This window comes from Arachis ipaensis, chromosome B4 (genome assembly GCF_059453495.1).
Source record: "Arachis ipaensis isolate K30076 ecotype BB chromosome B4, ASM5945349v1, whole genome shotgun sequence".
NCBI lineage: Eukaryota > Viridiplantae > Streptophyta > Magnoliopsida > Fabales > Fabaceae > Arachis > Arachis ipaensis.
Genome location: NC_142439.1, coordinates 94,449,645 through 94,462,222, shown reverse-complemented (window position 1 = coordinate 94,462,222; position 12,578 = coordinate 94,449,645).

Sequence of the window (12,578 nt, the reverse complement as noted above, 5' to 3'; positions counted from 1 at the left end):
GTTTAACTTTCTATCTTTTCTTTATCTTTGCCTCACTAATATGTTATTACCACTCCCTAAGTGTTTTATGAAGGTAATTATGAGATTCTACGCTTAAAGTTGTCTTTCTAAAGCTTTTACGAAAAACTGTCTTTTCCCCATGATTTTATTATTTTTATTAAAATATTATTTTTAATTAAATATTATTATCTAATATTTTATTATTATTTATTATTTTATTATTATATTTTCGAGATTTATCCTTTCTTACCCTAAAAGTTATATAAATTCACTTTTTACCACTCGTAACTTTTAATATTTCTACTTTAACCACTCTAACTTTCAGAAATTACAAAATAACCCTGCAAGCACCAAAAATTTTACTTTCTTGCCCTTTTTAAGATCTAAAGCCTGTTCTTCATTGTTCTTCACCACATTCAAAGTGTTCTTCGTGTTCTTCATAAATTGTTCAGATTCTTTCTCTGTTTTCACCCGTTTTTAAATCTTTTCAGTAACCGATTTTTACCATAATTCATAATAAATTTCCAGCCACTAAAACCCCATTTTTTCCACTTGAATTTTAATACAAATTGAATCCTAATATGAGGTATAGGGTTTTGTTTTCCAACAGCTCCAAGAACACAAACTCATAGCTTGAATTTCATCAAATTTCATCAAATTTTCACCAAAATTTCAACAAGAATCACTCATATAAACAATCAATTTCAAGCACATCCAAACCATATCATAATCACACAACTCAAATACAATCAATCAAGATTAATTTCGTCAAACCCTACCTAGTTTGCTGCTCCAAATTCGGTTATACTCTCAGGTGGTCCTTAAGAAATTTTTCCTCCTAAATCACATCAAGAACAACTTTAAATCCACAAACCCTCAACTGACCAAATCTCACTTAGCATGTTAGGAAGGGATTTCTCACCTTAAACTTTCTGGAAATTAATATTTCTTGGCCCTCAAGTCAAGTTAAGCATGATTCCTAAGGAAGCACATCAAGAAAACACATGTTTAAGCATGTTTCCTTGAAACCAAAGCAAAAGGGAGATAGTGAAGCCAACTCACCTTGATTCCAGCCTTGATAAGTCATATGGTTATGTAGAGAAAGAAGAGAGGATCATTTTTGTCGGATTAGAATTTTGATTTGAGTTTTAGTTTAGCAAAAATCAAGCTTTGAAAATTTGGAACTAAGAACTTTTCTCTCTTTGGCCACAAGGTGAAAATGAATCAGCCTTGGGGGTATTGGGGGTGTATGGTGAGTTGTGATTGGTTGGCTTGGAAGTGGGTTAAAATAATATTAAAATATCTCAGGTGTATAACTACTAAAACTAGATGTATCGGAACACTTGTAAAAACATCTCTAAAAATTCTTTTCTGAGCTAATAGCATAAATGATACTAGTAAAATATTTATTATGAGAATAGAACATGTATGATGAGGCTTTAGCATTGCTAAAGTCATCAGAGAGTGCTGGTGCTAAGCTGCACTAGTAAACTGTGGACCCAATTAAACCGATCTCCTGTTTTTAACTAAAACAGACCAGGTAACATTATAATATCATTCAAGCAGCTTCTAATACTCATATAATAATAATATTATACTATTATCTATCTTATCTCATGAATCGAGTCTGGTTCGTCAAACTGAGACTATTTACAAAAATCAGAATCAAAACTCCTAACCGATATGGTTCAGAAACTAGGTTCTTCGTGATTGCGTTATCGAGCTTGCCTCAGAAAAGGTTCTATCTTAAAGATGATATAATGACAATGAGGATTGAGATGCTTGATGATATAGCAGAGGTTCTCCCCTTACTGATCTTGCGTACTTGAAAACTAGGTTTTACAGCTTGCAACGGTGAGGCACCGAGCAGAGATTCCAGGTCGAGGCTCCGGGCAGAGATTCAAGGAGGAGAGGACATGCTTGAAGAGGACTAAGCAACCGTTCACGTGACATAGAGGAGAAGAGGATCGAGGACGACGACGATGATGGCACCCTCTGTCACTGCCGACGACGACGATCACATAGGCGGGCTTCACGACGAGAACAGACACGGTGTTGAGGAGAAGAGTGGTGGCGGTTGGGGGTGACGGTGGCTGGTGGGGCTTCACAATGAGCAGAGAGACAGTGAGGAAGAGAAGGGTTGTGGCAGCTGGGGGCTGACAGTGGCGGCGGTGTTGGCTCTGATAGGGTTGGTTGGGTGAAATTAGGGATTCATTTTAGTGAATGTGAGAGTGAGAGAGAAGAGAGAGGGGTAGGGACGTAGGGTATAATGCTGTTTGGGGGTGGGGTTTTTTTTTTCTTTCATCAAAATGACCATGTTTTGAGGCTGAAGGAAAAGAACCAGGCCTTTTAAAAACCCGACCGGTTCAGTCGATTCACCAGTTTGACTGGTTTTTAACCGGTTTTTGCCAAACGGTTTGGAGGTCAGCCGGGCCGACCAGATGATCGGTTTTCGGTTAACCCGGTCGATCCGGATGGTCCAGTCTGATTTTCAAAACCATGCTCTTTATACTTTCTCTTAATATAATTAGGGCTTGTTTGGGCGGGTTTTTAAAAAAATATCTTGTTTTAGTTATCTTTTTTGAAAGATCTTATGAAAAAGTAAAAGTAATTTTATGTTTGGATATCTCAGTGGCCTCACAAAGTCGATAGATGAGATGAGGAAAGGCCAACTTGGCATGCGTATTAGCGTTGGAGTCGATATGATAAATCTGCTGTGGAATGATGTCCTCCACCGCCACCTCATATCCAGTCATGATACAGTGGATCATAATGGCTCTATCCACTTTGCACTCCAAGCGATTGCTAGTTAGGATAATAGAGTATTGGATGAACTCCAACCATCCCCTAGCAACTGGCTTTAGGTCATGCCGGCTCAACTGGTTCAGTCATAGTCACCGGATTGTGGTGCCTTGCCCTTCCTCTTCCTTGAGAATGACTCACCTCCCTTTGGTGCCATCAATGCAAATGTCAAAATGAGCGGCACGACAACACCAAACTTAAAAGTTTGCTCGTCTCTGAGCAAAAGATGAAGAGAACAAAGGGAGAGGGTAAGGTCGGTCTTGGCATGGGGAAAAGGTAGGAGAAGAAAGAGGATAGTGGGTGTTGTGGAATAAGAAGAAAGGAGGAAGAAGAAGATATAGTATGGTTGTGCGGGTATGAGGTAGGGATGGGGGTACATATAGGGAAGAGGTGGGGGAAAGAAAAAGGAAAGAAAAGGGAAAGAAAGAGCTACGGTTAGGTAGTAAGGGGGGTTCGTGGGGCTTATTTGGAATGGAAGGGAATCATGGGGTAGTGTGAGTGATGGGATTGGTGGTAGGATGATGGATTGATGGGGAAGAGGAGTGATTTGATGGGAGATGGAGGGGGCATTAGGAACAAGGAAAAGGGGAGGGAGTCAATGGGGTAGTTGATGGAGTTTGAATTCAAATCAAAGTGGGGAGGGGAATCAGTGCACTTAGCGCTAAATGCGGGGTTGCAGGCGTTTATCGCTACCCCTCCCGAAATATTCCACGTGAATTCGTGTACCTGGTGCTAAATGCCAGTGACTGGGCATTTAGCACCGAAACTCTTTTTTTTCCATCACCCCTGGTGTTAGACGCTAGGGATCTCTAGAAAAGCATCCCCATGTTGCGTGCCCCCGGCATTAGAAGCCCAGAATCATTGCTAAACGCTAGGGTGGCAGTGGCGAATTCTTGGAAAATGTACTTCCTGGTGCTAAACGTCCACTTACCAGCGTTTAGCACCGAACTTCCTGAGTCTAAGTTCAACTCTTCTGAGCTCCCAGCTCCGTTCATAGTGCACCTTATAACACCCTTACTGTCAGAATATCACGCTTCCGGCTACGTCACTCTGATAGTGAAAATGTTACGACAAATTTCATATATATTTAATAATAAAATATGAGCATTTAACTCGAAACCATATCACTGTTTTCTTTTAAAACCCTAGAAATACTTTTTATTTTGACCAAACATGCATAAATAACTAAAATCAATCACAATATTCATATATATATACATACATACATACATACATAACTCTTTATATAAATAACTTGCAAATATATATACATACATATTGTTACAACTCCTGTCTCTCTTACAAATATAATAATAAAGGCAAGAATAATAATAAAGGCAAGAAAAACTATAACTGTATATACAATAACATAGATGCATATGATGCATGCCTGTCCTATGGCCAATGAGTTCATCTGTCGGTTATACAGGCAAACCCGACACACCCGGTAGCTAACTCGGATATCGTCTCTCTACACGAAGGGAATCCTCAACCTCCCATTCAGAGAGAGACTGTGATGTGACAATAGGAATTCCTCAACCAAACTCATTCACACCATAGCCAGGAATCGAATCGAAGGGAATCCTCCACCTTCTCTATTCAATTCTTTGATGTAGCAAGAGAGAGAATCTTCAACCCCGCTTTCCTACCATAACAAGAGAGGAAATGCTCAACCTCTTCTTGTTCATCACAGTAAGAGAGAGAATGCTCAATCTCAACTTGCCTATACGTGAGCAGGACAAAACCACTGTCCTCACCATATCAGTCCAAAACTCATTTCAATCCAACATTGTCAAACATAACCAAAATTAGAATTAACAATACAAAATTGAACCAAAGGGAATCCTCAACCTTCTATCCAACTTTTCAATGCGACAAGCGAGGGAATCCTCAACCTCAAGCTTATCCACCACAACAAGAGAGGGAATCCTCAACCTCAACTTGTTTATCACAGCAAGAGAGAGAATCCACAATCTCAACATGCCCAGTTCATAGCATGCCAAGAATCATTTTTCCTTAATTCATTCTTCTTTAAAACCAAAATCACTTTTTATACCATTTTTCAAAACTTTCAAAACATCGTCACTCTAAACCCGTTCTCCTTCATAAAACTCATATTTACTCAATCAAAACTCCCAAACCAACTTCAAAACTATTTCTAGTTTAAAATCCCTTTCAAAAGACTCAAATTCATATCTCTTTGCCAATCAAACTCAAATATTGTAAATTGCTAAAACTCCTCAAAAGGTAATCCTTTATCTCAAACTTAAAACATAACCCCTTTCTTAAATAATTCAAACTCGAAACATAAACCTTTCCTTAGTAAATCAAATTCAAAATAGTATAATTCTTTTCTTAACTAAATAAAACTCAAAATATAATACTTTTCTTAATGAATAAAACTCCAAAATGTAATTTATTCCTTTTCTTAAAAGATCGAAATCAAATAATATAATCCTTGAATCCAAACTTTTCTAAATAGATCTTCAAACTAAAGCTCTAATTTTTATAAAAATTTCGACAACATCTCCTCTAAAATACAAACTTTACCACCTTTCAAAGGTCCCAACAACCAAACCAAACATCTCTCGGTCAATCAAATCATTTCCAATTAAATCATTATCTCAACATTCCAACTCAACTCAAGGAAATCAACAAAAACTTAGAATTTCAAACAACCAATCTAGTAAATTACAATAATTCAACCTCAATTATCAATATGCGTTCAAACGCTCAATAATCATTATATCACAAATCAAAAACCAATTTAATCAATCATTTATGCAAAATAACTCAATTCAATCCGTAAGACTCACCTAATCACCAAAAATATAATATTTGCATCAATATCGATTTATAACAATTCTTGAGAGTAAAAATAAGTTTAAGGTAAGCGCCCCTACCTCGTTCACGACTTAACTACGTGACAAGACCCTTAAAACTCTGATTTCGCAGCGGCTGCATCAAATCTAACCATCCCCACAATAACCACGGCTCTAAACCACTTCAGCAATATCAACTGCAACTTTAAACACGACATGCAATAACCAAAACTTGACCCTACGTTACCAAAACTTCAGAATCTCAAACCAAACATAGGGGAATACTGATTTTCAAGGGTTTCGGAATAGAAATGCTTATTGTAACTAAAGAGGAACGACTGAGCCAAGTAGCGGCAGCTCCGGTGGAGGTTCTGGAAACACCCACGCCATACCCAGTGACCAAAACGGCGGCGGAGCAACTCCAACAGCTGCAGGTAGCTCAGCGGCAACCTCCATCCACAACAATGGCCACCACAGTGACAACACCCCTCCCTACCATTACCTCCTTTCTTCCAGGCATCCAGCTTCAGCAGCGGACTCACCCATCGGCGGCGATAGACGCGACAACGGCTACGGGTTGCAATAGCTCAACGGCGGCAGTCCTCCCTCCTCCTCACCTCGCGTTCATCTCTCTCGCGACATGACAGTAATGGGTTGCGATGACGACGGCGGTGCTCCTCGCGACTCCATGGGTGGCGATGGGCTTGAACAGCGGCGTAGGCAAAACACAACGGTGGCTGCTCCCTTCTCCTGGCCCCTGGCTTGCGCGCGGTTCTCCCTCTCTGTAACATGACAGTAATGGGAATGGAAGCTCCTGCAACGGCAACATATGCGACGGCGGCTGTAGCGGCTTGAACGATAGCAGCGACTCTCTCCCGTTTAGGCTTGACAGTTCGGCAGCAGCAGAACGGGCTCCTCGCCGGTGCTGCTTCTTCTTTGGTTTTCTCTCTTTCTCTCAAGCTCTCCTCTGGTGTGGTGTGTTTTTTGGGTTGCTGATGGAAGGAAGGGGATTTTGGTGGCTGTATCGAGGGAGAAAGGGTAAGAGTGTTTTGTGTGTGTTAGGGTTAGGATTTTAATTTGAGAAAAAGACGTAAAGGAAGACTAGTAATTTTAAATAAAAATAGAGATAATATAGTCATTAAAAACCAATATTAATCCAATAATAATCAGGGACGGATTTACTCAGCACCTAGTAGGGGCAGTTGCCCCCAGTGAATTTGAAAAAATTAATTAGTAGTTCTCAGTGAATTGTCTAATTTGCCCCCACCATCTAATTCATTTTGACCCCACTCCCCACCCACCAAATCCCTAACCGGCTAACCCTTCTCCTTCTCCCTTTTTTCAATTTTTTTCTTCTACTCCAGCCTCCAACCTCCACTTCCAGACTCCAGCCTTCAGTTACTATCGTCTGCCGCCACTCGCCCACTCTGCCAGTTTCTTTATCGTTGTCCCGTTCAGCCTTTCTCTCGCGTCAGCTCCGTCGGTTTCTCGTTGCATCGCCGCATGCCCGCGTCTGGTTCTGCCACTGCGTTCCTTCAGCAGTTTAGTGTCTGGTGTCTTCTTCTTCTTCTTCTTCTTCTTCTTCTTCTTCTTCTTCTTCTTCTTCTTCTTCTTCTTCTTCTTCTTCTTCCATAGTCTTCACAGCTTCAAGCCTTCAATCCTCGTCTGGTTCTGTCTTCTCGTTCCTTTGGTGTCTAGATCTGGTTCTGTCTTCAACAGTTCCTTCGGTGCATGGCTTGACATTTTCCCGTAGTAGAAGAATTGTTTTGAAAATAAAGAAACACAGATCTCGGGACTTATGATATGAATGAGAAGAATGAGGGGTCAAGGGATTATGATATGAATGTTAGAAGGGATGCTGATGTATTTATAATATGCTGAGAAAAAGGGCTAGCTTCAAATGTTTCTAATAAATTAAAGCTATATACTCTTATATTCTTATTTTCATGGATCTTTAACGAGTCACTGATATAGGTTTCATTAATTTTATTAATTGATCAATTTTGTATTTATAATTTTATAGTGAACTTCTCAATTTGTATAGAATTGTGAATTAATTTAGGTTTATAATTTTATTCTATTAGTAATGGAGAAATATTTCAATAGAACTTCATCATTGGAGATTGGATCCCAAAACAATTCATCGACTTCTTCTAACAAGAGGAGGTTTTTAGAATTCGAAGTAGAGAGTCTCATAGCAGATCTAGAACAACAACCAAAGATTTCAATTTATCATCCGAATGACAGAGACAAAGTTAGATGTGCATATTTGCAAAAAGGTCCTTGTTAACCGTATAGCTTGTCTGAATCCAAGACACTCATTTTTTGCGTTTGACAAGGAGAGGTTAATCCAGTTAGCTCAATTCTATCCATTAGAATTTTCTTCTACTCAACTTTTGGCACTTGATAGTCAATTTGAGAACTTCATACTAGATATGCGTTCTGATGATCAATTCTCAAACTTAAATAGGATTGGTGCTCTTTCTCAGAAATTGGTTGAGACTCGAAAAAATATTGTTTATCCATTAGTGTTTCTTCTTTTGAAGTTAGCTTTAGTTTTGCCTGTAGCAACTACATCAGTTGAAAGAACTTTCTCTGCTATGAACATCATAAAGAGTCGGCTTCGCAACCGTATGGGAGATGAATTTTTAAATGATTGTTTAGTGACATACATAAAAAAAGAGACATTTGATTGTATTGACAATGAAAAGATTATTCAATCTTTTCAAAATATGAAACCCAGAAGAATGGAATTTTAAATTATTTATTATTTAAATTATTATTTTATTATTTTAATTTGTTAGTTAAATAATTTGAGGAGTAATTATATTTTATAATACTATAGTATAATTATATAAATTATTATTATACTATATATATTTTGCCCCCACTGATAAAATTTTCTGGATCCCTCACTGATAATAATTATATATAAAAATACTATTTGTTCATCAATTTATAAATTATTTTCAAATAAATACTCTAATCCAAGAATTAGAGATAATATAATTAATTTTTTTTATTCATAAAAATTAAAGTATTAAATTCTAAAATCTCAATTATTTAAATCAATTCATATAAAATTCTTATTATTTTAGAATTCAATTATAGTTGCCAACTCTATGTTTTTTAGTAATCTATAGTTGAAAAAATCCAAAAGGGTATACCATTAAAACAAAAGAACACTTATCTTTTAGTAAAAAATTGGAAGCAAACAGATGAAGTAATCCTTCATAATTCAGAAATTCATTATAAATTTAGAATATTTTTTCTCCAAAAACACATATTCATCAGCATTGGTTAGATTTTTAAGATATAAAGATTCCTGCAAAAAATTAGAACAAAATCCTATAAATTTTCTAAGTTGTTTGTTGGATTTAACTGAAATAATTGACCATAAAAAATATAGCCAAAAGCCTAGTCATGGCTCATTATGAAATTTTTTAAATGAGCAGTTGAATATATATATATATATATATATATTAGAAATAAAGAGAAACGGAGAACATAAACTTTGAATGCATGAAAACAGCATACTCATTACCAAAGGAATAGTAATAGATTGCAAAAGGGTCATTGTATTAAATATAATTAATTTGTTTAAAACATAAGATCATTACAGTTTAGTCACATTCTTTAAATTTTGTATGGATTGTTTCTTGATAACAATGACCAAAAGAACAAACATGCTTTGAATGAGTGCCAAAAAAAAGTGTGCATGATAAGAAAGAAAATATGCATATTCATATAAGTAAAAATTGAACATTTCACATTTTTTTCTATCCAAAGTGGGCTATTATCCATTCTACTAAAAAAATTCAGAACACAAATGACAAAAAGAAAAGAAAAAAAAAAACAATATACATGGTTCAAAAGCATATTAAAGCACATGCATTTTAGAAACAACATCAATAATATAGTGCTTCTTCACATTAAAGAAGATGCTTACTATTATGGATCCAACCTATGGATCCCACAATAATCCCAAACTCGGTTACTCGGGTCTGATCCAATTCAGCCCTCTAGAAGGCCCGAAACCAACCCACTGGAGCTCCTAACAAACTTTTGAATTCAAACGTCTCCCTTATCTTAGCCAAATAAGATAAGATAAGATATTCGCTATCACCTATAAATAAGAGGACCCAGGTCCCTCCAGGTATTCATTCATTCCACACACATTATACCTCTCAGATCCATTCTGACTTAAGCGTCGGAGTGTCTTTGCAGGTACCTCCCCACATTGCTCCAGTCAAGCGATCCGACATCCGCCTCGACCTGCAGGTTCCCGATCCATCTCTCAACCCGTACTAGGGACTTCCTGTACATTGGCACCGTCTGTGGGGAACCGGCACTGGTCGAGCCGGAATGGCAGACGGATTTGAAGAGCACTCCATCAGCCGCCAAGACGACTCCAGAACACGAAACCCTACTCCCGAACACCAAGAAGCCATACCCCACGAAAGGATAGCAAGCGTCATCCATAACAAAGAAGACGGCCCCGTCATCACCAAAACTCGACATCCCGAGAACCTAGAGGACGGGTCAGCCCAAATAATCCAAGAACTCTACCATTAAGTACAGGAACTCGAGGGACGAATCGCCACCAAGGAAAAGCACAAGGCCGAATATGGAAGTCACGCGACCTCTAGATCCAGATCTCGCCACGGCAGATCACCAGAACGACAACACACCAAAAGACACAATAGAAGCACCTCGCATTACCAAAGACGTGACAAATCGCCAGAACGGCGACACAGCAAAAGATACGACCGCAGTATCTCCCGCGACCCCGTTAACACGGACGACGACCAACGACACCGAGAAACCAAGCGTACAAGGAACGATCACACAATAATGGGAGCCACCCCCTTCACGGCAAGAATCTTAAAAGCAAAACTCCCCAAAGGTTTCGACAAACCCACCGACATGAAGTATGACGGAACCAAAGATCCTCAGGAACACCTAACGGCCTTCGAGGCCAGGATGAACTTAGAAGGCGCGGCTGACACTGTCCGATGCAGAGCTTTTCCGGTAACCCTAGCCGGGCTGGCGATCAAATGGTTCAACGCCCTCCCTAACGGATCCATAACCAGTTTCCACGATATCTCGCGAAATTTCATGGCCCAATTTACAACCAGAATCACTAAAGCTAAACACCCCATCAGCCTACTGAGGGTCACACAGAAACAAGACGAGTCCACAAGGAAATACCTCGACCGCTTCAATGACGAATGCTTAACGGTCAACGGACTTACGGACTCCATCGCAAGCACCTTACTACCAAACCAGTATGGACAATGCACGAGATCCAGAACGTCGCTAGGGATTACATCAACGACGAGGATGTCAGCCAGGTCGTCGCGGCCAACAAGCGGCAGCATAACAATGCCCAACACGACAACCCCCACCCCGGCATAACCCACCACACAGAGAAATTCAAAGGGACCACCCCAAATCAACAAACACAAACCGACCACCCATAATCGGCAAGTTCTCTAATTACACACCCCTAACAGCCCCAATTACCGAAATATACCACCAAATTGCAGACCGAGGTATCATCCCAAAAGCCCGGCAACTTAAAGAAAGAACAGGCGGCAACAAAACCCTCTACTGCGACTACCACCGAGGTTACGGGCACCGAACACAGGACTGTTTCGACCTCAAAGATGCTCTCGAACAAGCCATCAGAGACGGCAAGCTACTAGAGTTCGCCAAAATCATCAGAGAACCAAAACGAGCAGAAAGAGAAAGGTCACCGGAGAGAGAAGGACGCAACCCGAGATCGCAAAAACACCCGCCTAGGGAAAGCATGGATAATGACCCAACCATAATAGTAAACATTATCACGGGCAAAGATGTATCAGGCAAGTCAAAATCAACACTAAAAAAGGACCTCAAAATTCTGGCTGTCAAAAACCAAACCCCAACTAACACCGCCGACAACACGATAACCTTCCTACCCGAGGACTGTAACAGCCCAGACCACCCGCTAGCACGATATTGTCTGCTTTGGCACACAAGGCCTCACGGTTTTGCCTTTGACGATAGGGATGATAGCCGAAGCCCCCCACACTCACTCGTCAAAACGCGTCATGCTAGGGAGAGGTATCCACACCCTTATAAGGCATGCTTCGTTCTCCTCCCCAACCGATGTGGGACCTTACAATCCACCCCCCCTAAGGGAGTCCAGCGCCCTCGCTGGCACATCAATCCGGGTTCTCGCTCTGATACCATCTGTAACAGCCCAGACCACCCGCTAGCACGATATTGTCCGCTTTGGCACACAAGGCCTCATGGTTTTGCCTTTGACGATAGGGATGATAGCCGAAGCCCCCCACACTCACTCGTCAAAACGCGTCATGCTAGGGAGAGGTATCCACACCCTTATAAGGCATGCTTCGTTCTCCTCCCCAACCGATGTGGGACCTTACAAGGACTGCCAGCACGGCACCTCGGCCGAAGACGCACCCTTCATCATCTCGGCAAAAATCGGAACAAGACTGGTACGAAGAATACTGGTGGATACCGGTGCAGACTCCAATATCCTCTTTCGAGGAGCCTTCGACAAACTCGGGCTCCACAACAACAACCTCCAAACGCACCGCAACGGCATCACGGGACTCGGTGACAACTTTCTCAAACCAGACGGTTCCATCACCCTCCGCCTTACCATAGGGTCCAGCAACCAAAGAAAGACGATTCTATCCGAGTTTGTGGTCCTAAAAGACTCCACTGCCTACAACGTCATCCTCGGAAGAAAAATAATCAATGACTTCTCCGCCGTCATCTTTACTAAATACCTCCTTATGAAGTTCACAACGGAAGATGGCTCCATTGGTACCATCCACGGAGACCGGGAAATCACGGCAGAATGCGACAACACCAGCTTAGCTTTACGGAAAAAATCTCGCGACACAGTTGGGATATTCCTAGCCGACCTGGACGCCCGGC